Source organism: Aotus nancymaae, unplaced genomic scaffold, assembly GCF_030222135.1.
Source record: "Aotus nancymaae isolate 86718 unplaced genomic scaffold, 86718_ANA_hifiasm-v0.15.2.pri h1tg000007l, whole genome shotgun sequence".
NCBI classification, from domain to species: domain Eukaryota; kingdom Metazoa; phylum Chordata; class Mammalia; order Primates; family Aotidae; genus Aotus; species Aotus nancymaae.
In genome coordinates, this window is record NW_026988418.1 from 36,516,995 (window position 1) to 36,539,122 (window position 22,128).

Here is a 22,128-nt window from a genome sequence, read left to right on the forward strand (position 1 = left end):
TAATGAAAACACTTTGCTCCAGTGTTTCTTCTTCCAGAAATCTATCCTACGACAAAAGCTGATATGCAGACAAAGATTTATGCACAATTATATGCATCACAGTACTATTTGTGTTAATAAAAAATTCTCAAGATAAAATTACCAATATTGAGTAGGTAAATAAATGAGTACATGTCTTGAAAATGAGACACCATAAAAATGTGAAAAAAAATCTTAACAAATATTTAATCATATGTAAATTGACTCCCAAAGTAATATGAAATGAATTTTTTTGAAAACAGATAGTAAAAATTATGGCAACCTGCATTTTGCCCAGCTGTGAAGCATAGTGTTAACAAGAATGGAAATACTATGATAAGGGTGGAAGGAAGAGAGACTATATAGGTAAAACATTCCAACTTGAATCCAGCTTTTCTATACATGAAGGGAATGCTTTAGAAGAAAATGTGATACTACTACAACAATCTACAGTCTTAATGTATGATAACATTTGGCTGTATTCTGATAAGTGTTTTATGTTGTGTTTATGGTTCATAACCATTGTACTACACTGTATTTTGACTTTTACATGTTTTAAAATACACAGACATATAAATATAAGAAAAGACCTACCAGTAGTTATCACTGGGTGTTAACATTATGGATTATTTTTATATTCTTCATTACACTCATCTGCATTTTTCTGAGATTTTACAATGACTATGAATTACTTTTATGTTAAAAATGAAGTGATGATAATTTTAAGTAGTAACATCACACAAAACAAATGGTTATTTTGAGGGTTAAATAAAGCAGTATATAAGAATAATCTAGCAAAGGACTTAGAACAGATATTCAATAAATAAATTAATTTTACTATATTAATTCTAAGATAGTAAATTATTAATATATGCATAGCTTTTAGCTCTGAAAGTAACTACTAGATACTAAAAATTAGAATGTACAGACTCCTTTATAATTTTTACTTCTTTACCATCATATATATTATATTCTAAGGATAAAGCAAGGATGAAGAGAATAAGATGAAAACAAGAGCAATATTTTTTCCTACTGCCTTATAATTGTACAGTGTTTCAGATGCAAGGATTCTCAAGAGAGGTGAAACTCAAAGAAATGTCATTTACTGCTGTAGTTAAATGTACACAATTCACAAGTATATTGGAACGAAAATGGTAGGGAATGTAAGAGAGAGACAGGAAAAAATGCTCTTCAGATAATTATAATATTCCCCTCCTCCCCTCCTTTAAAATCAGCTGTTTTGATCTCTTTATTATTCTCCTTCTACAGTGAATTCATATGGAAGCTACCTAAAACTTTTCTATAGGATTTTGAATAAATGGGATGAATTATATTTTACTAAGTTGATCAGAACTATAAATCCAATAGTACCAGAACAAGGGCTTTTTAATGTAGATCACTCAGTGATAGTTATTCTTTCGAAAAAAATTAATGTTTTGTTTTTTGACATCTTAGTGTTATGTTTATTTGAAAGGGGCAAGGACTGAATTAGGAATGGGTCTCAAAATATTATATGTGTGATCCCTCACTCTTGTTCAATTCTTCGAAGGCTTTGTAGGCACAGACCATTAACAGTGATAATGTTTACCTTCTCTCAGCCTGACACAAATGTACAGAGAGCTGGTGCACAGTATTTTCATTTTCTCATCATGGTAACCTTGCAGTTAACTGGCATTGTCTTCTAGCTCCCTTTCCTAGACCTCTGATCTGTTCCTATAGTCAAAGTTTCTCAAAGTCCTATTTACTTAAAATGACAATAGCTAGTCCTCACTATACATTTTTGAAAGAGGCACCTTTTTGATTTTTCATAACGTTTTCTACAAAAGTAATGAAGCCTACCACCTGCTCCATCCCCGCAACTCCCACTTATAATTACTACCTATACTGAATATATGATGGTCTGTTATGGTTAACACAATCTTTACTTCTTTTGACACCTCCCCTTCATCCCTTTAAAACAGGAGTAAGAAGCAAAAGAAAGAAATGGATGAAGTGGATATAACAATTGTCCTGCTACACAAATAATATTAAAGAAAATCAAATATCCATCTTCCAATTTGAAATGACAGTTCTATATTCAACTATTGCACCTCTATAAGTTATTAGGAAACCAGCAGGATGAAACTGTTCCATGTAACAGCATAGTCATTTCTGTAGAAAATCATTCATTATATAAACCACTTATCTGTTCTTTATAAGACAACTACATCTGATATAGGACAAGTAAACTGTAAAAAACAAAAACTTTTCTAAGAGGCAGTGAGACCCTATGACTTCTTCTGGATGGCTTTCAAATTTTAATCTCAACATTAATTCAATGTTGCTTCTAAACACTTGGCATTTGGCTGGTAATTAAGCTTATCTGGGCTTGCAGGCTTGGTGAACTCAGGGGAACTTTTGGCACTTTCCTGGTTCTAATTGTCACTGTTGTGAAGAGAGACAGCATTAACTTAATAAGGAGAACTAGGAGTTGCAAAACCACAGTTAGATCTTTTCCTTTAGTTGGTGAACCATAACATGTGTGACAGAAAAGAATATAAAAAAGGCTTGAAGTTGCCAGTGGAGAGGTGGTAGACACAAATCTAAAGGGACTACTGAACTGCATGTTCAGCCTTGAAATAGCATTTCTGTAAACCACTGCAGAGAGAATGCGAGACTATCAGTCAGCTATATTGTATAGTATGAGAACATTATCACATAGCTGACTTTAAAAATAGTCCTGCAATCCAAAAAAGGCACACATATACTCACAAACATTGCCATGTAGTCAGAAGTTGGAGAACAGCTGTTGTTACAAGAGTATGCAAATGAGAGAATGGCAGTTTTAATTGCTAAGAACCCTAAGGGCAAGCTATACTCAGCAATATGAATTAGGTGCTATGGGACAAAGAGAATAACTTCTGCATGGATAGGCCATCTGCAGTACAATGATCTCGCCAAGAAACATGCAAATCCGAAATTGACATTGCAAAAACGATACTAGGACCTTGGCATCGCCATAGTTTTCTGAACCATCTTGGGTAAGACAACTTCCAGGCCAGTCTGGCAGCCAAAACAAGCAAAATAAGTGGATCTCAATCATTCAGTACTAAGTTCCTGAGTGTGCTGTTGAACTGTACTACTTTCAACTGAAGTTACAGAAGGGAAGGAGATAGGGACATTCTGGATGGGAGTAGTACTACTTGGAACTCTCTGCCTTCCAAGGTGCTTATATGCCTTGGAATATGTATTAGTTTTTCTACTGCTGACACAATAACGTGTTATAAACTTAGAGGCTTAAAACAACACACATTTATTATCCTACAGTTCTAGAGGTCAGAAATCCAAAATGGGGTTTAAGGGGTAAATTTAAGATGTCAACACAATTGTGTTGCCTTCAGAGGCATTATGGGAATGCATTTTCTTGCCTTTTGTAGTTGCTAAAGGCCACCTACATTACTTGCTCAAGGCCTCTTCCTCCATTTTCAAAATGCATTACTCCATCTATCCTTACGTTGAGACTCTCCTGTCTTTCTTTTTTTAACATTTCTCCTTATTACATTGGGTCCACCTAGATCATCCAGAACAATCTCCTCATCTCAAGATCCTTAAGTTGATCACATATGCAAAGTTACTTCTGCCATGTAAAGCAATATATTCACAGGTTCCACGGGTACCAGAGGTTAGGAGATAAACATCTCTGAGGGCTGTAAAAAGGGAAGACAATTATTCTATATGCCATAAGCTATTTGTTTGCAGTCACATGTATGTACATCTCTACAGAGAAGGGGAAAATTCAGTTTCAAGAACATCAGAAAATGCATAAAGGAAAGAAGAGACAATCAGAAAGATTGAAAAGGACTCAACACACTTGTAACAATGATGTTGATTAACTATATAAATATATAGTCTATAAACTATATATCCAGAAGAAGTCATAGGGTCTCACTGCCTGTTAGAGAAGTCTTTGTTTTGTACAGTTTACTCGTCATATATCAGATGTCGTTGTCCTATAAAGAACTGATAAGTGGTTTATGTAATGAATGATTTTCTAAAGAAATCACCATGCTGTTAAATTATAAACTATCATAAACTATATACATATATATGTATCATTTAGATATGAAAGTAATATTGCCAAACTATTATAAATGGCATACATACTTTAAATTCTCCTTTATTTGTAGGATCAGACTGAGTGACAACTCCAACTCTTCAGTGTATTAGCAGGACCTGTATCAGCCGGTCTCTAGTGTTATTAGCAGGACCTGTATCAGCCGGTCTCCAGTGTATTAGCAGGATCAATCTACATTTATACACTTAACCTGGCCCACAAGCTGAAATGAGGCTTGGGTGCATACCCTCGAACTTGAGAGCCTCTTTGTCGTAATTTATAATATTAGGTCATATATGCATAAAAAGTGAATATTAGATTAAATATTTAAGAATATATTCAATCCCACTCAGTAACTATTCAGAAAACGAGCAATGCTCCAGGACAAAGCTGCAAGGAACTGACAAAGGGAATGTCCTCTCTTACCTTACTAAGTTCAACTCCCACCATGCACCTATTTTCGTTGCCAGAACAAATTATATTTCATTCACATTTCTCTGCCTTTGCCTTGAGCCATTCTCTCACCTATAATGCATCTCTCTTCTTTTCTCTGTCTATTAAATTATGCCTCAGCTCAAAGGCACTCTCTGGAAAATTTACTTCCATCTTCTCTGAGCGACATTAATCACTCACATAGTGGAACTACTGTGGAACTCATATAGTGCTTTAAGTGGTACCACATTTTAGTCATCTCCGTGCCCTCCATAGAAGTTCAAGTACTTCTCACATCCCTAATCGATAAAGGTGAGTTGTGTTGAATTGGATTGTTTCATAAAAATACCTACCCTGAAATAAGTTGTGACGTTTAATTAAAGGAGCTTTCCACATGAGATAAAGGGGAAAACAATCAAATTTTTCCAGCCTCAGAACAGTGACTCTTAAATATTCATGTGTTTAAAAAGCAGCTGGATAGTTGTAAAAGCAGAGTCCAGATATCCATTATCAGAGAATGGAAATCAGCGGGATTTAGGTAGATTCCAAGGACTTTCATTTCAATAAGAATCCAGAGATAAACAGATCTGAGGAGTCCTGGATTACACTTTTCCATACATTGCCTCAAAATAAAAATGGTAATCCCAATGGACAGATGTACTTTCATGGAATTATCTTTAAGAGTTAAGTAAGATCCTCTTTTAGTGAATAATTTGCTTGATAAATGAAGTCCTCTATAGTGATGGGGTAGGGATAATAGATATGCTGACAGAAAATGCAGTCTTTAAATCCCTAATGCCATATGGAAAGTAGCATCTGCTGATAAACTTGGGATCTCCTGTCTTGTACCATATACCGTAAAGACCAGCACAGGGTCTTAACTATATTTCTTTACACAGAACTCTTCGAGAAAAACAGAATTAACTCCTAAAGTGCATACATTTTGAAGAAGACATAGAAAAAATAGAAGGTAAAAGGAACATCTAGTATGTCCTGTATTCTAGCTAACTTGTATCTAATTACAAATATGATGCTTGCACATGGCATGTGTCTCCTGTCCTCAGACTAGCAATGTTTTACTGTATTTGATCATTTCTCAGTATCTGAAACTTTAATGAGAATATACTCATGAGATAGAAGGAAAATGTGATTTTATAAAATACGTTTGTAGATGATGTTCTAATTTCAGAGAATTTTATATATAATAAAGATCCTACTCATATATTTTGTGGCATTTAGGTTTAGTAATATGTTAAATTTACACACACAGACACACACACATACTCACACACACACACTATATCATTAGTTAACCTTATCTCTGTATTAGACTTTGGCTTGTAAGTTAGAGCATGCCCTTCATGGCTCTCTCATTTCTTCCCCACCATGAGGTGTCTCCTTCCGTAATTGGCTCACAATGCAATATACCTAGAATTAATATCTAGACTTGATTTTGTTACAGGTATGCCACCTACCACTTCTCTCTACCCACACAAGCATTTTATTGGTGAAATAGTGTATCCTAATTTAAACCAAAAAATTAACTTATTTCCTGCCAAGGAAATATTTAAAGATATGGTACCAAAAGCAGCCGTAGTGTTCTTGTAATGTCTTAGCAAACGGTTTTTTTCAGTAGAGTTACTCCACTTGGTAGAAGTAAAAAAGTAATTATTTCCTCATTGAAACCTACTCTTTCATCACTCATATAGGAAACTAAAAAATAACATAAATATTTAAAACTCTATAGTCTTATGTCTACTTATTCTGTAGTTGAGAATATGATTGATTCTCAACTACAGAATAAGTAGTTCCCCCACCCATGTCTTAATATTACTGTACATATATAAGGGCAAAATACTTAATTAGAATTTTTATGAGTATATATACATATGGAGAAAAAGGAACAGGATAGGGATACAAAAATAAAAACGATTTTTTCATTGACCTTAAAAGCTTTTTACTGTAAGAGGATAAAACTACCACATAAATCACAAGGGCAACACAAAGAAGTGCATGTTATGTGTCATTATAATATTCGATGCTGTTTAGAAGAACAGAGGTAAATGGGAAAAGGAAAGTTCTGATAAAATCAAGAAAGACTTCTGGAAAGAAGCAGCAGCATTAGAAATTAAGAACATAGTCTGTAAAGTCTTTTACCAGTGAGCAGTTGAGAGGGAGAATATTTGACACATCATTAATAACATGAAGAAATGAGAATGCAGGAGGGTACAGAGTGACTTTGAGGAAAACCGTAGAGTCCATGTTGATGTGCAAAAGGAAATCATTTTCTAGATTGAGTCAGAAACGGGGTAAATGAAAAATAGTTATGAGCCTCAAATTTTAAGCGACAGAATTAAGAATATATTCCGAAGTCATTGTGGACCAAAGGAATGTTTTTGAATAGAAAGTAGTGATATGGTTTTGACAGAATTGTGAACGAAGAAAGAAAAATAAGTCAAGAGATAATTGAGGGACTTCCTCTTCTGGTCAAGATGGAGTCATAGGGTTCAACATCCCACCTGAAGCAATTAAAACATTCAGACTAAATATATGAAATAATACTAAGGATGTTGAAAATTATACAACAAATATCAATGGTCCATAAGAGGTTGTAAACAAGAGGTAGACACTATGATTGCTGCAGCTTGTTACCCAGAAAATGTTCCTAGGTAGACCTCAATTGAGGGCATGAATCTGAGTCCTGAGAAACCAGGGTGAAAAAAGTTTCCTGAGCAGAGTATGGGCAACGACAGAGATGCATTAAAAAAAGAACTCCTGTGAACTGCACAGAATTCCTCCAAGTATTTATTTGAATACTGATTATCTTATTCATATGAGGATATCACCTGAGCCCAGAGGAAAACAATGACTTAAAAAGAATATAAGGGACAGTGACTAAAGATCACACCTAGCTAGGAAAAGCTCCTGTTCCCAACAGTAAGAGTAGAACACCCCATAATAAAAGAGAGTGCTAACAGAGATATATTCTCAATAACAGAGGTACATTAACCTAAACTAAATAGTGCTCTATACCTACTGATGTGTAGGAGGCAAGATCCCAGAATGGTCCCCAAGATTCTTGTCCTGTGATATACACACTCTGTATAATCTTGTCCCATTGAGTATGAGTATAAACTGTAGATACAATGAAATTTTATACTCAAATATAGTATATGTTCTATAGCAAAAGTGGAATGATTTTGAAGGTGTAATTAAAGTTTCAAGTCAGTTGATTTTTAAATTAACGAAAAGAAAGATTATTTGGGTTGGGCTTGATTTAATCAGGTGAAAGCCCTCAAAGGAGGGCCTGGGGCTTTTTGGTAGAAAGTGAATTTACTGCTATTTTTTTTTGAAAAAGTAAGCTGTGGTGCTGTGAGAGAAACACATGTCAAGGAATTGAAGAGGCTTCTAAGAGTTAAAAGTGGAACCTGACTGACAGCCAGTCAAATTGAGACTGTGGTCCTATAGCTTCAAGGAACTTAATTCTACCAACAAGCATATAAACATGTAAGAAGACCACCAGCTCCAGAAAATAATGCAGCCCATCCAATAACACAGTCCATCCAAGACTGAGACCCTGAAAAGAAGACCAAGCTAAGTACCGTGTCACCTAATCCACATAAATTATGAGATAAAAATTGTTTTTTTTGTTTTTTGGGTTTTTTTTTGAGATGGAGTTTCGCTCTTGTTACCCAGGCTGGAGTGCAATGGCGCGATCTCAGCTCACCACAACCTCGGCTCACCGCAACCTCTGCCTCCTGGGTTCAGGCAATTCTTCTGCCTCAGCCTCCCGAGTAGCTGGGATTACAGGCACGCGCCACCATGCCCAGCTAATTTTTTGTATTTTTAGTAGAGACGGGGTTTCACCATGTTGACCAGGATGGTCTCGATCTCTTGACCTCGTGATCCACCCGCCTTGGCCTCCTAAAGTGCTGGGATTACAGGCGTGAGTCACCGTGCCCGGCCAATGTTTGTTATTTTAAGTCACTAACATTGTGGTAATTTTTTCTGCAGCAGTAGAAAACTCCTACACTGAGTAAACCTAAAATTTATAACCAAAAGTATTAAACAGTTCCTAAATAACTTCGCTATGTCTGAGAATAAAGTTCAAAGTTACTTATAGGGATACAACATTCCAAATTCCAACAAGATAAAGTTCACAATTCTAACAACCAATGAAAATTACCAGTGAGGTACAAAACAAGAAAATGCAAAACCATGGTAGACAAATATATTAAAGCAGTTACTAAGACTGTATTTCTTGTGTTAAGAAAACTGGAAGAACTAACATGGAAAATATAAAAGAGATTGAAGCTTAACTTCTAGAGATAAGAGAAACAAGGGGTGACTTGAAAAATACCTTACAAAAAAATTGAAGCTACATTAGACATTGCCAGTGACCTATAGAACAATTTCAAAGAACCAAATATATGACTTATTAAAATTTCAAAAGAGAGATATCCAAAATAATAGAAATTGAAGAAATAATTGCCAATAGTATTTTTAAAATTTGATGAAAACTGTAAACCCATAGATCTAAGAGAACAACACAGAGGGTGAGTGATCACCACATTTCCAAATGAATTATTGCTGCCCACAGACCAGGAGATTCCCAGGCTGAAAAGTATCACGAGTTTCCAGCATGGCTGTTTCAGCCAGCACAGAAGGTCTCTGCACAAAAACTCACACAAATCTGGATGGTCATTTCAACTGGTTCCTGGAAAGCATGGGAGACAGAGCTGCCCATTCAACTGAAACAAAAGGGTGTTGAAACAGGGAGCCAGGTGATCTGGCTTGGCAGGTCCCATCCCCAAAAAGATGAGCAATCTGAAATGCTCTGGATTGAGAGTTTCACAGCAAGCACAGCTGGACCTGGGACAATCCAGCTCTGAGAGGGGAAGGGCGTCTGCCATTACCAAGGCAGTCCACCACTACCAAGGCAGTCCACCATTACTGAGGTAGTCCACCATGATGGATGCAGTCTGCTATTACTGAGGCAGACCACCATTACTGAAGCAGTTCTAACTATACCTCTATAAACAAAACTGCAAGGAATTTCACACATCAGTTGGGCAGAGCCCACAGCAGCTCAGCAATGCCTCTGCTGACAGACTGAAACTAGGCTACCTCCTTGCTGGGCAGGGCATCTCTGAAAAAAGGCAGCAGCATGTCAGGAATTTATAAATAAAGCCCCACCTTTCCAGGACAGAGCACCTGGGAAAAAAAGGTGGTTATGGGTTCTGCCACAGCAGACTTAAATGTACCTGCCGAGCAGCTCTGAATGGAACAATGGAGCTCAGAGCTCAGCACTTGATTTCCTATAAGGGACAGACTGTCACCTCAATCAGCTCCCTGATCCCCATATACCCAAAAAGAAATCTCATAAAGGAGAACTCAGGCTGACATCTGGTGGGTATCCTTCTGGGATGAAGATAACAGAAGAAGAAACTGGCAGCAACCCTAACTGTTCTGCAGCCACCGCAGGTGATCCCCTGGCAAGCAATGTCTAGAGTGGACCTCCAGCAGTCCTAGAGCAGAGGGGCCTGTTAGAAGGAAAACTAAAACACAGAAAGAAATAACCTCATCATCAACAAAAAGGACAGCCCCTCAGAGACTCCAACTGAAAGTCACTAACTACAAAGACCACAGGTAGATAAATCCACAAAGATGGAAAGAAACCAGTGCAAAAACGATGAAAACACCCAAATCCAGAATGCCTTTCCTCCTCCAAAGGATCACAACTCCTCAGCAGCAAGGGAACAAAGCTGGATGGAGAATGAGTCTGATGAATTGACAGAAACAGGCTTCAGAAGGTGGGTAATAACAAACTTCTCTGAGCGAAAAGAACATGTTCTAACCCAATGTAAAGAAACTGAGAACCTTGAATAAGGTTAGATGAAAGGCTAATGAGAATAAACAGCCTAGAGAAGAATATAAATGAATTGATGGAGCTGAAAAACACAACACGAGAACTTTGCGAAGAATGCGCAAGTTTCAATAGCCAAATGGACCAAGCAGAAGAAAAGATATCAGAGGTCAAAGATCAACTCAATGAAATAAGACAAGAAGGCAAGATTAGTGAAAAAAGAGTGAAAAGAAATGAACAAAGCCTCCAAGAAATATGGGATTATGTGAAAAGACCTAATTTACATTTGATAGGTGTACCCGAATGTGATGGAGAGAATGAATCCAAGCTGGAAAACACTCTTCAGGATATTATCCAGGAGAACTTCACCAACCAAGCAAGGCAGGCCAACATTCATGTCCAGGAAATACAGAGAACACCACAAAGATATTCCTCCAGAAGAACAACCCCGAGGCAAATAATTGTCAGACTCACCAGGGTTGAAATGAAGGAAAAAATGCTAAGGGCAGCCAGAGAGAAAGGTCGGGTACACCACAAAGGAAAGCCCATCAGGCTCACAGCAGATCTCTCTGAAGAAACGCTACAAGCCAGAAGAGAGTGGGAAGCCAATATTCAATATCCTTAAAGAAAAGAACTTTCAATCTACAATTTCATATCCAGCCAAACTAAGCTTCATAAGCAAAGGAGAAAGAAAATCCTTTACAAACAAGCAATTGCTGAGAGATTTTGTCACCACCAGGCCTGCCTTACAAGAGCTCCTGACAGAAGCACAAAACATAGAAAGGAACCACTGGTACCAGCCACTCCAAAAACATACCAAATGGTAAAGAGCATTGGCACAATGAGAAAACTGTGTCAACTAATGGGCAAAACATCCAGCTAGCATTAAAATGGCAGGATCAAATTCACACATAAGAATATTAACTCTAAACGTAAATGGGTTAAATGCCCCAATCAAAAGACACAGACTGGCAAATTGGATAAAATGTCAAAATCATCAGTGTGCTGTATCCAGGAAACCCATCTCACATGCAAGGACACACATGGCTCAAAATAAAGGGACAGAGGAAGATTTACTAAGCAAATGGAGAGCAAAAAATAGCAGGAGTTGCAATCCTCGTCTCTGATAAAATAGACTTTAAACCAACAAAGATCAAAACAGACAAAGAAGGGCGTTACATAATGGTAAAAGGATCAATGCAACAAGAAGAGTTAATGATCCTAAATATATATGCACCCAATACAGGACCACCTAGATACATAAAGCAAGTTCTTAACAACCTACAAAGAGACTTACTCCCACACAATAATAGTGGGAGACTTTAACACTCCACTGTCAATATTAGATCAACGAGACAGAAAATTAACAAGGATGTCCAGGACTTGAACTCAGACCTGGACCAAGCAAACTTAATAGACATATACAGAACTCTCTACACCAAATCCACAGAATATACATTCTTTTCAGCACCACATTGAACCTACTCTAAAATTGACCACATAATTGGAAGTAAATCACTCCTCAGCAAATGCAAAAGAACGGAAATCATAACAAACAGTCTCTCAGACCACAGTGCAATCAAGTTAGAACTCAGAATTGAGAAACTAACTCAGAACTGCACAGCTTCATGGAAACTGAACAACTGGCTCTTGAATGTTGATGGAGTAAGCAATGAAATGAAGGCAAAAATACAGATGTTCTTTGAAACCAACGAGAACGAAGACACAACATACTAGAATCTCTGGGACACATTTAAAGCAATGTCTAGAGGAAAATTTATAGAAATAAATGCCCACATGAGAAGCAAGGAAAGGTCTAAAATCGACACCCTATCATCAAAATTGAAAGTACTATGCTAGAGGAGCAAGATCAAAAAACTCAAAAGCTAGCAGAAGACAAGAAATAACTAAGATCGCAGCAGAACTGAAGGAGATAGAGACACAAAAAACCCTTCAAATAATCAATAAATCCAGGAGCTGGTTTTTTGAAAACGTCAACAAAATAGACAGACAGCTAGCCAGATTAATAAAAAAGAAAAGAGAGAATAATCAAATAGATGCAATAAAAAATGATAAAGGGGATATCACCACCAATTCCACAGAAATACAAACTACCATCAGAAATTACTACAAACAACTCTATGCACATAAGCTAGTACACCTGGAAGAAATGGACAAATTCCTGGACACTTGCACTCTCCCAAGCCTAAACCAGGAAGAAGTCAAAACCCTGAATAGACCAATAAAAGGGCTGAAGTTGAGGCAGCAATTCATAGCCTACCAACCAAAAAAAAGCCCAGGTCTAAATGGGTTCACAGATGAATTATACCAGACATACAAAGAGGAGCTGGTGCCATTCCTTCTAAAACTATTCCAAATAATCCAAAAACAGGGAATCCTTCCCAAATCATTTTATGAGAGCAACATCATCCTGATACCAAAATCTGGCAGAGACTCAACAAAAAAAAGTAAACTTCAGGCCAATATCCATGATGAACATAGATGCAAAAATTTTCAATAGAATTCTGGCAATCCGATTGCAATAGCACATCAAAAAGCTTATCCATCATGATCAAGTAAGCTTCATTCCGGGCATGCAAGGCTGGTTCAACATATGCAAGTCTATAAACTTAATTGACCACATAAACAGAAATAAGGACAAAAACCACATGATTATCTCAACAGATGCAGAGAAGGCCTTCCACAAAATTCAACAGCTGTTTATGCTAAAAACTCTCAATAAACTAAGTATCGATGGAATGTATCTCAAAATATTAAAAACAATTTATGACAAATGCACAACCAATATCATACTGAATGGGCAAAAACTGGAAGCATTCCCTTTTAAATCTGTAACTAGACAAGGATGCCCTCTCTCATCACTCCTATTCAATATAGTATTGGAAGTTCTAGCCAGATAAATCAGGCAAGCAAAAGAAATAAAGGGTATTCAATCAGGAAAGGAGGATGTCAAATTGTCTCTATTTGCAGAAGACATGATATTATATTTAGAAGACCCCATCATCTCAGCCCAAAATCTCCTGAAACTGGTAAGCAACTTCAGCAAAGTCTCAGGATACAAAATCAATGTGCAGAAATCACAGGCATTCCTGTACACCAAAAACAGACTTAAAGAGAGTCAAATCAAGAATGAACTGCCATTCACAATTAGTACAAAGAGAATAAAATACCTAGGAATACAATAAACAAAGGATGTAAAGGACCTCTTCAAGAACTACAAGCCACTGCTCAAGGAAATAAGAGAGGACACAAACAGATGGAAAAACATTTCATGCTCATAGTTAGGAAGAATCAATATTGTGAAAATGGTCATACTACCCAAAGTAATTTATAGATTCAATGCTATCACCATCAAGCTCCCTTGACCCTCTTCACAGAACTGGAAAAAGCAACCTTAAACTTCATATGGAACCAAAAGAGAGCCTTCATAGCTAAGACAATCCTAAGCAAAAAGAACAAAGCCAGAGGCATCATGCTACCTGACTTCAAACTATACTACAAGACTACAGTAATCAAAACAGCATGGTACTGGTACCAAAATACCAATGGAACAGAACAGACGCCTTGGAGGCAATGCCACACATCTACAACCATCTGATCTTTGACAAACCTGAAAAAACAAGCAATAGGAAAGGATTCCATGTTTAATATATGGTGTTAGGAAAACTGGCTGGCTGTGTGCAGAAAGCAGAAACTGGACTCCTTTCTGACACCTTACACTAAAATTAACTCCAGATGGATTAAATATTTAAACATAAGACCTACTATCATAAAACCTCTAGAAGAAACCTAGGCAAAACCATTCAGGACATAGGCATAGGCAAGAACTTTATGACTAAAACACCAAAAGCATTGGCAATGAAAGCCAAGATAGACATATGTGATCTAATTAAACTCCAAAGCTTCTGTACACCAAAAGAAATAATCATTAGAGTGAACTGGCAACCAACAGGATGGGAAAAAGATTTTGCAATCTACCTAACTGGCAAAGAGCTAATATCCAGAATCTACAAAGAACTAAAACAGATTTGCAAGAACAAACAAACAAACCCATTCAAAAGTGGGCAAAGGACATGAACAGTCACTTTTCAAAAGAAGACATATATGAGACCAACAAACATATGAAAAAATGCTCATCATCACTGGTCCTTAGAGAAATGCAAATCAAAACCACATTAAGATACCATCTCACACTTGTTAGAATGGCCATCATTAAAAAATCTGGAGACAACAGATGCTGGAGAGGATATGGAGAATTAGAAACACTTTTACACTGTTGGTGGGAGTGTAAATTAGTTCAACTATTGTGGAAGACAGTTTGGCGATTCCTCAAGGACCTAGAAATAGAAATTCCATTTGATCCAGCAATCCCATTACTGGATATATATCCAAAGGATTATATATTATAAAGACACATGAACGTGTATGTTCATTGTGTCACTGTTTACAATACAAAGACCTGGAACCAACCCAAATGCCCATCGATGATAGACTGGACAAGGAAAATGTGACAGATATACACCATGGAATACCATGCAGCCAAAAAAACGATGAGTCCTTTGTAGGGACATGGATGAATCTGGAAACCATCATTCTCAGCAAACTGACTCAAGAACAGAAAATCAAACACCACATGTTCTCATCATAAGTGGAAGTTAAACAACGAGAACACATGGACACAGGGAGGGGAGCATCACACAACTGGGATCTGTTTGGGGGGAATATGGAGGGACAGTGGCCGGTGGGGAGGTTGGGGAGGGATAACATGGGGAGAAATGCCAGATATAGGTGACGGGTGATGGAGGCAGCAAACCACATTGCCATATATGTATAGAAAATTTGGAAAGGATGATGTTCTTTATTTTGATTATTGTGATGCATTCACTTATGCATAATATACCAAAAAATAACTGACTGTGCAGTTTAAGCAAGTCAGTCTATTTTGTTCCATTACACCTCATAAAGCTATTAAGAAAACACCAAAATTTTTCAAAACGTGTTTTATATTATACTTTAATAAGAGATAATACCAAGAGGAATGCCTAAGCGGCTCAATTTTTGTTGTTATTTATGTTACATTCATTTGTAAAATGGGAAACATCTTGCTTTAATCAATTTTGTCTCTAGTCTGCTTGAACTCACAGTGGTAATTTTAGGCTTAGACTGGGGAATATTACTTTGAACAATTTTCAAGCCATTCTACAAGCCTTTATGATAAAGAAACATTACACATGTAATAGTAAGTATATTATTTTTAATCAGCAGTTTGTCAATATTCTCAGACCTAATGCAAATTTGAGATGTAGCAAGGACTATTGAAACAAATATGAGTATGTAATTATATATACCTGGACTGCTGTTAACAGTTTTTTTTAATTTTCATTTTTTAACCGATGTATTCTAGTAATGTAGGCATTGATAGAAGAGCAAAAAGAACATAATCTAGAACTGACATTGAAAAAAATGTTTCAAACCTGAAAACATAATTGATAAAAGGAAATATGTCAAGAATGCATAATATTAAACAGCCAAAATAGAAACACCACCATTGCAGCAGTTTCTTACAAAACTAAGCATGTACTTATCATCTGACCCATGAATTACACTCTCGGACATTTACCCTAGATGATTACAAACTTCTATTTAAACCAACATCTGTACACAAATGTTCATAGCAGCTTAATTGTAGTAGCAGAATACCGAAAACAACCAACACATCCTTCAATGAATGAATGGTTGAACAAAGCCTGGGATACTCACACAACAAAATGCTATACAGCAATATAAAGTAATGCATTGCTGATGCATGCAACAGCTTGAGTGATCTCAAGAACATTATGCTTAGTGGAAAAAAAAAAGTCAATCTGGCAAGTTTATGCACTGATGATTCCATTTATATAATGTTCTTGAAATGAAAAAACTGTAGAGATGAAGAACAAATTATTGGTTGCCACCGGACAGGGACAGGGGTTGGGGGATGGGTGCAAATACAAAGATATACCTCCGGGAATTGTTTTGTGGTGATGAACATTTCTATATCTGGATTGCAATGATGGTTCTACAAGTTTATACATGGACTAAAACTGCATAGAACTGTACACACACATACAAGTGGATGAATGTAAATGTTTTCTTAAAGGTGAAAACTTAATTAGGTCCACTGATCACCAAAGTCAATTTCCTGGTTTTGTTGTATTATACCTATATAAGATATCACCATTGAAAGAAGTTGTGTGTACATGAGACTACCCCTTATTTTTAAAACTTCCTGTGAATCTCTAACTAATCAAATTTAAAAATTTTTTAAAATATTACATGGAATATTTAATCATAGATCTTCTTGATTTTCATGTTTTATTTTATATTTTTAAACACAGTAGTTGAAATCAAACTAATATAATATGCTTTGCTGATATTGGTTCTTGATTTATGAAAAGTAGTGCATGTTTTTGGTATGCAGCAATTGACCACTGCTACATCTGTAGAAACTAAATTGTTCCCAGAAATAATGTTCCCAATCCAGTAAATATTACTTAGATTATGTCTACTAACTGCCAAATTGTAGTTTAAAATCTAATCATACTGGTTTATTGTCTTTCAATACTTAGGTTGAGGACAACTTTCTGTATAAAAACTGTCATCCTTACCAGACTCCCTTCTCAGGCAATCTATCAGATAGCCGATGTAAAAATGACTATTCTTCCTTTCATGGTTCTATGATGTCTATGTATCCCTCAATCATGGTATATTATCTAAAGTTATTTGATAGACATCCCTTGCTATTTAGATACTGCTTTTGTTTTTAATTTGCCTATTCCTCAGACTCTTCTTGACTTCTTAATAAGGAAATCTTCCATACCTTTTATTTGTCTGTGTTCCAATCCTCTTCCCATTAACAAACTGATATTATGCACCCAATTTAAAATCTTTGGTTATTTTAGATCTCTCTCTCTCTCTATCATACATATTTAGACCATCAATAAATCTATTGTTTTTCTCTTTTAAATATTTTTTCCTTTTATATTTTTACTAAGATGGTTCTGTTTGTCCCCATTCATTGTTATCACAATTCAATAGTCTGTCACTAGTCTTGGGCTCTCTCACCCACCATTTATACTATCTTTCTGATTTGTAAAAATAGTCATGTCATTTGTTTTCTCTGTTTGTTTGTTTGTTTTTTGTTTTTTCATTCCCAAGTCTATTTCATTGGTTCTGAACTTTCACTCAGGTAATATACCTATATCAACAATTTAAGGAGAAGCCTCTTATCAAGGAATACAACTGAGGCTTTCTAAATGTCATCAGAGAAATTCAGCTTTTCTACCTGAATGTTTAAAACCTAAAACATGTGGATAACTTTAATCAATAGCTCAGAATACCATCACTCTAAGCTGTAGTCAAACCATTTGCAACTAAATTGAATGATGCAGCATTTGCTAAGAGCTCCACTGAGAATCTAATAGCTGAGAGAGAGAAGCATGTTCTGTAAACTCTATCCTGGTGTTAAGTTAAATCTCACATGGAACGTACTTGGTGTACATTGGCTTAACTTCTCTGCAGAAATACCATCTCTGAATAGTGACTTTATGTTATGGCTTCAGCTTTTCTTTTAATAGGGAAGCAATTTATATTATATTCATAGGGGGTAAGATATTAATTTGTAAAATGTTTGCTTATTAATCAAAATGTTATAGCTGAAAAAAGCATGCATTGCTCAAGTTGGATAATGGTCAAAAGGTCAATTCATCTTTAAATAGAGCCCTGGAGAAACAATGTTGTAAGGCAAAATTGTTTTAACCAAAAGTCTATCTTAGGTTATACTGATTAGCATAATACTTTACTTTAAGGCCAAATTTATTCATTTCTTAATGAGTAAAGGAAACATATCCCAACTGAAATTGTCTATCCTCTTAAACAGTTAATTGATTCATGTTTTTTTGTACTTTTTAAAAAAAATTTAATTGATAACCTTCTACCAAATTTATGTGTCTGTATCTTGCAGGAATCAGCTCCTTTATTCTATTTTTATTATTTTTCTTTTGGAGGATAGGTAATATAAGTTTTAAGAATAATAGTACAATAGTAAAATAAATGTTTAGTTCTGCTACTACCTCAAAACTTCCAAAACTAGAATCATTATCTTCATTGAAAGATAACTCATTTTCTCTGTTTTACATTAATAGTTTCAATTTTTTCTTAAGAATCTAGGATTATCCCTTTTGCTTTCGGTATCCAACCAAACATCATCCTTTCCTACTGACACCATGAAATGTCTTTGCTATATATTCCCTCTCAATTTAACATCCACCACTCTGTCCCGGTTTAATTATTTGTGGATATCTGCTAAAATATTCCATCAAATCTCTGTGCCTTTGGGGATGCACTTCATTTCAAGCTCATTACTCCTGTTGCCATAGTATCTACCCTAAAATTTTGCTTTAATCATATACTTTTCCCAAAATTTTCATGGTAAAGTCCATTCTTGGTATTGAACATAATTTGTCAACCATTTTCTAACAGTTTTACTTTACTTTAGCCTGATCGGTTATTGCCAAAATAGGACATTTTCCTTTCAATTTCAGAAATATGTATCATGGCTACTTTCTTATGATATTTTAATTCAATTAGAATTTTTTAGAAAAAGATATTTATGAAAAAGCAAAGTTCAAGGGTGGGGAGAAGGTAATGGAAGAAACGATGAATGTGATATAAGGATGTCACTTGCATACTTTATTTACTAAACAGTTTCATAGTTCCATTTCTTTTGGGAACAGAAAATAAATTTGATTATTAATATATGTCTTGTACTAAATGATTACATTAAAATGTGAAAGTTCATATCCTATTTCTTAATTTTTACTACATTTCCCATACTTTTCCCAACAACAAGCCTTATTTTCTTCTCACATGTCTTTTCCCTAGTCAAATCCAACTATAAGTCTCCCAATATGAATGATGAATGATGAATTGCTATACCCAATATGTCAGAGTTGAAATTAGCTTTTTCCTGTCAATTTCTACAGAATTCTAGTAAAACCTTCATAAAATGATATTTTGTTTATAAAATAAAAACATATTTTATTTAAATTCCTTCTTTATGTTTACTTTTAAAAGTGACATACCTTAAAGATAAAATATATGACAGATAAATATTTGTAAGTCTTACAGTCTGACATAGTGCTATGCACATTAAGATTCACTAAATATAAGATGGATGATGAATGAATAAATTATTATACTAATAAAAGTAGCCTCTAAGTTTTGATATTAGTTTCATACCTGTCTTTATATAATCAAAATGCTGTTTATTAGAATGACCTATTGCTCTAATTTATTTTAAACATACTACATATGATTTGTTTTTAATGGTACACCAGCTACTTGGTAAATATCATGCATTTTCCTGGTCAAGCCAAGGGAATGAAACCACTAAATTAAAAATATGTCATTCATAGAGCTATTAGGTTTTGTAGCTGAGATTCCGCAAGTCCAGAATTTGTTCCACTGGATTACCTTGCTCTTCTTGTGCAAAATATGGACTCATTACTACCACAGAAATTATTTTAAAACATAGAGTATAAACAATACTGGGGTGTCCATAAAGATTTTGGATTAAGCAAAGACATTTCCATTTGAATAACTATATAAACACTATTTAGTATAAATTTGACATATGTATTCATAAAATATAAATGTAAAATGTAAGTGCTGCTTTACTTAGTTTCTACACTGTTTTTTTTCTTGCAGTAAATTTGTATTCAGTAATCACACCATCCAAATGATACTGTGTGATATGTACGTCCATTTTTTTTACAATTTAAAAATCTGTGCCCAATGCAAAATTGTCTTGCAGCACAAAAATATGGAAATCCAAATATTTTATATGCATGATGCATGAACAGCCAAAGTAATTAGAACAATTGACAAAGATAATACCAGGGTCAGATAATAGAAGGAAAATGAATCATGACTGACTTCATGATTATTTTGTAAAATACATTATTAAATAATTGACATGGTTATAGCTATCCATATTCGTTTTAAGTTATTTTTATTAATTCATACAATTTTCAACAAATATGATTTGAGTACCTACTACCTAAAATTTTCATAGTTCATATGTAACCTTTTCTTGACAAAATACATGAAATGTAATTTTGTAAATTGACTATGCAGTAACATTAAGGTTACACAATAATACACTTTCCCATTAGTAAATTCAAAATGACCATTATTTTGAAATACTCCTCTTCATATTGTTTCCAAAAATAGCTCTAGATTACAACAAAAAACTTATACTCTTTTTTCTTTCAGAATTTTTATATCTAGAAAATAAATGTCAAATTTAATCTTAGTTTATTTCTAATTATACTTTTGATTTCCTATCACAGTTCTGAGCAATCCAGAATTTTTTACTCATAATCTGTTGTAAGGTCTTTCATTCTCCATAATCATGTTCAGAGTAAATACCTTCTCAATTGTTAGTTGACAGTGAAGGCAAACAACCTGGGCATTAACATTGGCCAAACTGAGCTCCAACTCCAGTTCTTCAATTGAATGGCTGTATGACCTTGGGCAAGTTAGTTGCTCACAGCTGGGCTTCAATGTCCTTATCAGTAAAACATAAATATTTATGTATAGAGCTGTTGCTATATATCTGAATAATTTATGGGTATATAAATATATGAAAATCATAGATAATAAAAGTATTTCATACAGTTGTTGCAAGGAGTGCATGAAATAAGCATGTAAGGAGATTAACAGAATTCCAGGAACATAATTTAAAAAACTGCAGCTCTTACTGTCCCTTATGTTTCGTATTCTCCTTATTTGTCAATCTATATATTGCTTCCTGTCTCATGTAATTTCTTCATGATTAACAGTACACCTTATGCTTTACTTGGTAAGTTAGAAGTTGATTTTGCTTTTTATTCTTTCCATATTTATGCATTAACTATGCACTTTGACTTTTACTATTTTAAAATAAAGTTAATTTCACAAATATAGTCTATCAGAAATACATACAGTATTGGATCATGGTGTGTTATATTGTGTTTTTAAAATATAAGTCATTAATTATGTACTAGAAATAGATGGATAAATTTGTCATTTTAGGAAATTAAGATGTTGACATTTTCAACCATTATTTTAAATATAGGATTGGGTTAGATAAATTAGGAAAACAATTTATCACATAAAATAAATTACTTCTCAACTTGACCTATAGAATTTGAGGAAAATATGTCTAAAAAAGTAGTAAGAGTCATTTCTATTTTTCAGACCCATACGATTCTAAAAGTAAAAACAAAAAAAATTCACAAGTTTTTTTTAATAACCAAACAATAATCTCCAAAGACTAAAGGCTTAATAAAATAGAGGACTATTTTACTGCACATATATGAGTTTGCTTATATACATTTAATAAAAGAAAGGAAATTAGTTGTTTTGATTTTCAGACTTTAACATTTTCTCACTTTGATCTAAATGTGTTCCCAGGAATATCTTTTTAAATTCATATTTCAAAGGGATGTTTTCTAGCCATTTGGTGCCAGCATTATAAAAAAACATTGCAGGCAGTGCCTGAAGAGAAATGAGTGGCTGGGTTTTCATTCATTCATTAAGCTGAAAAAAAAAGTCTTATAAAAAATTATATGCATTAAAGTTGCATAAATGATAATACAGTAATCCTAGCTCTAAT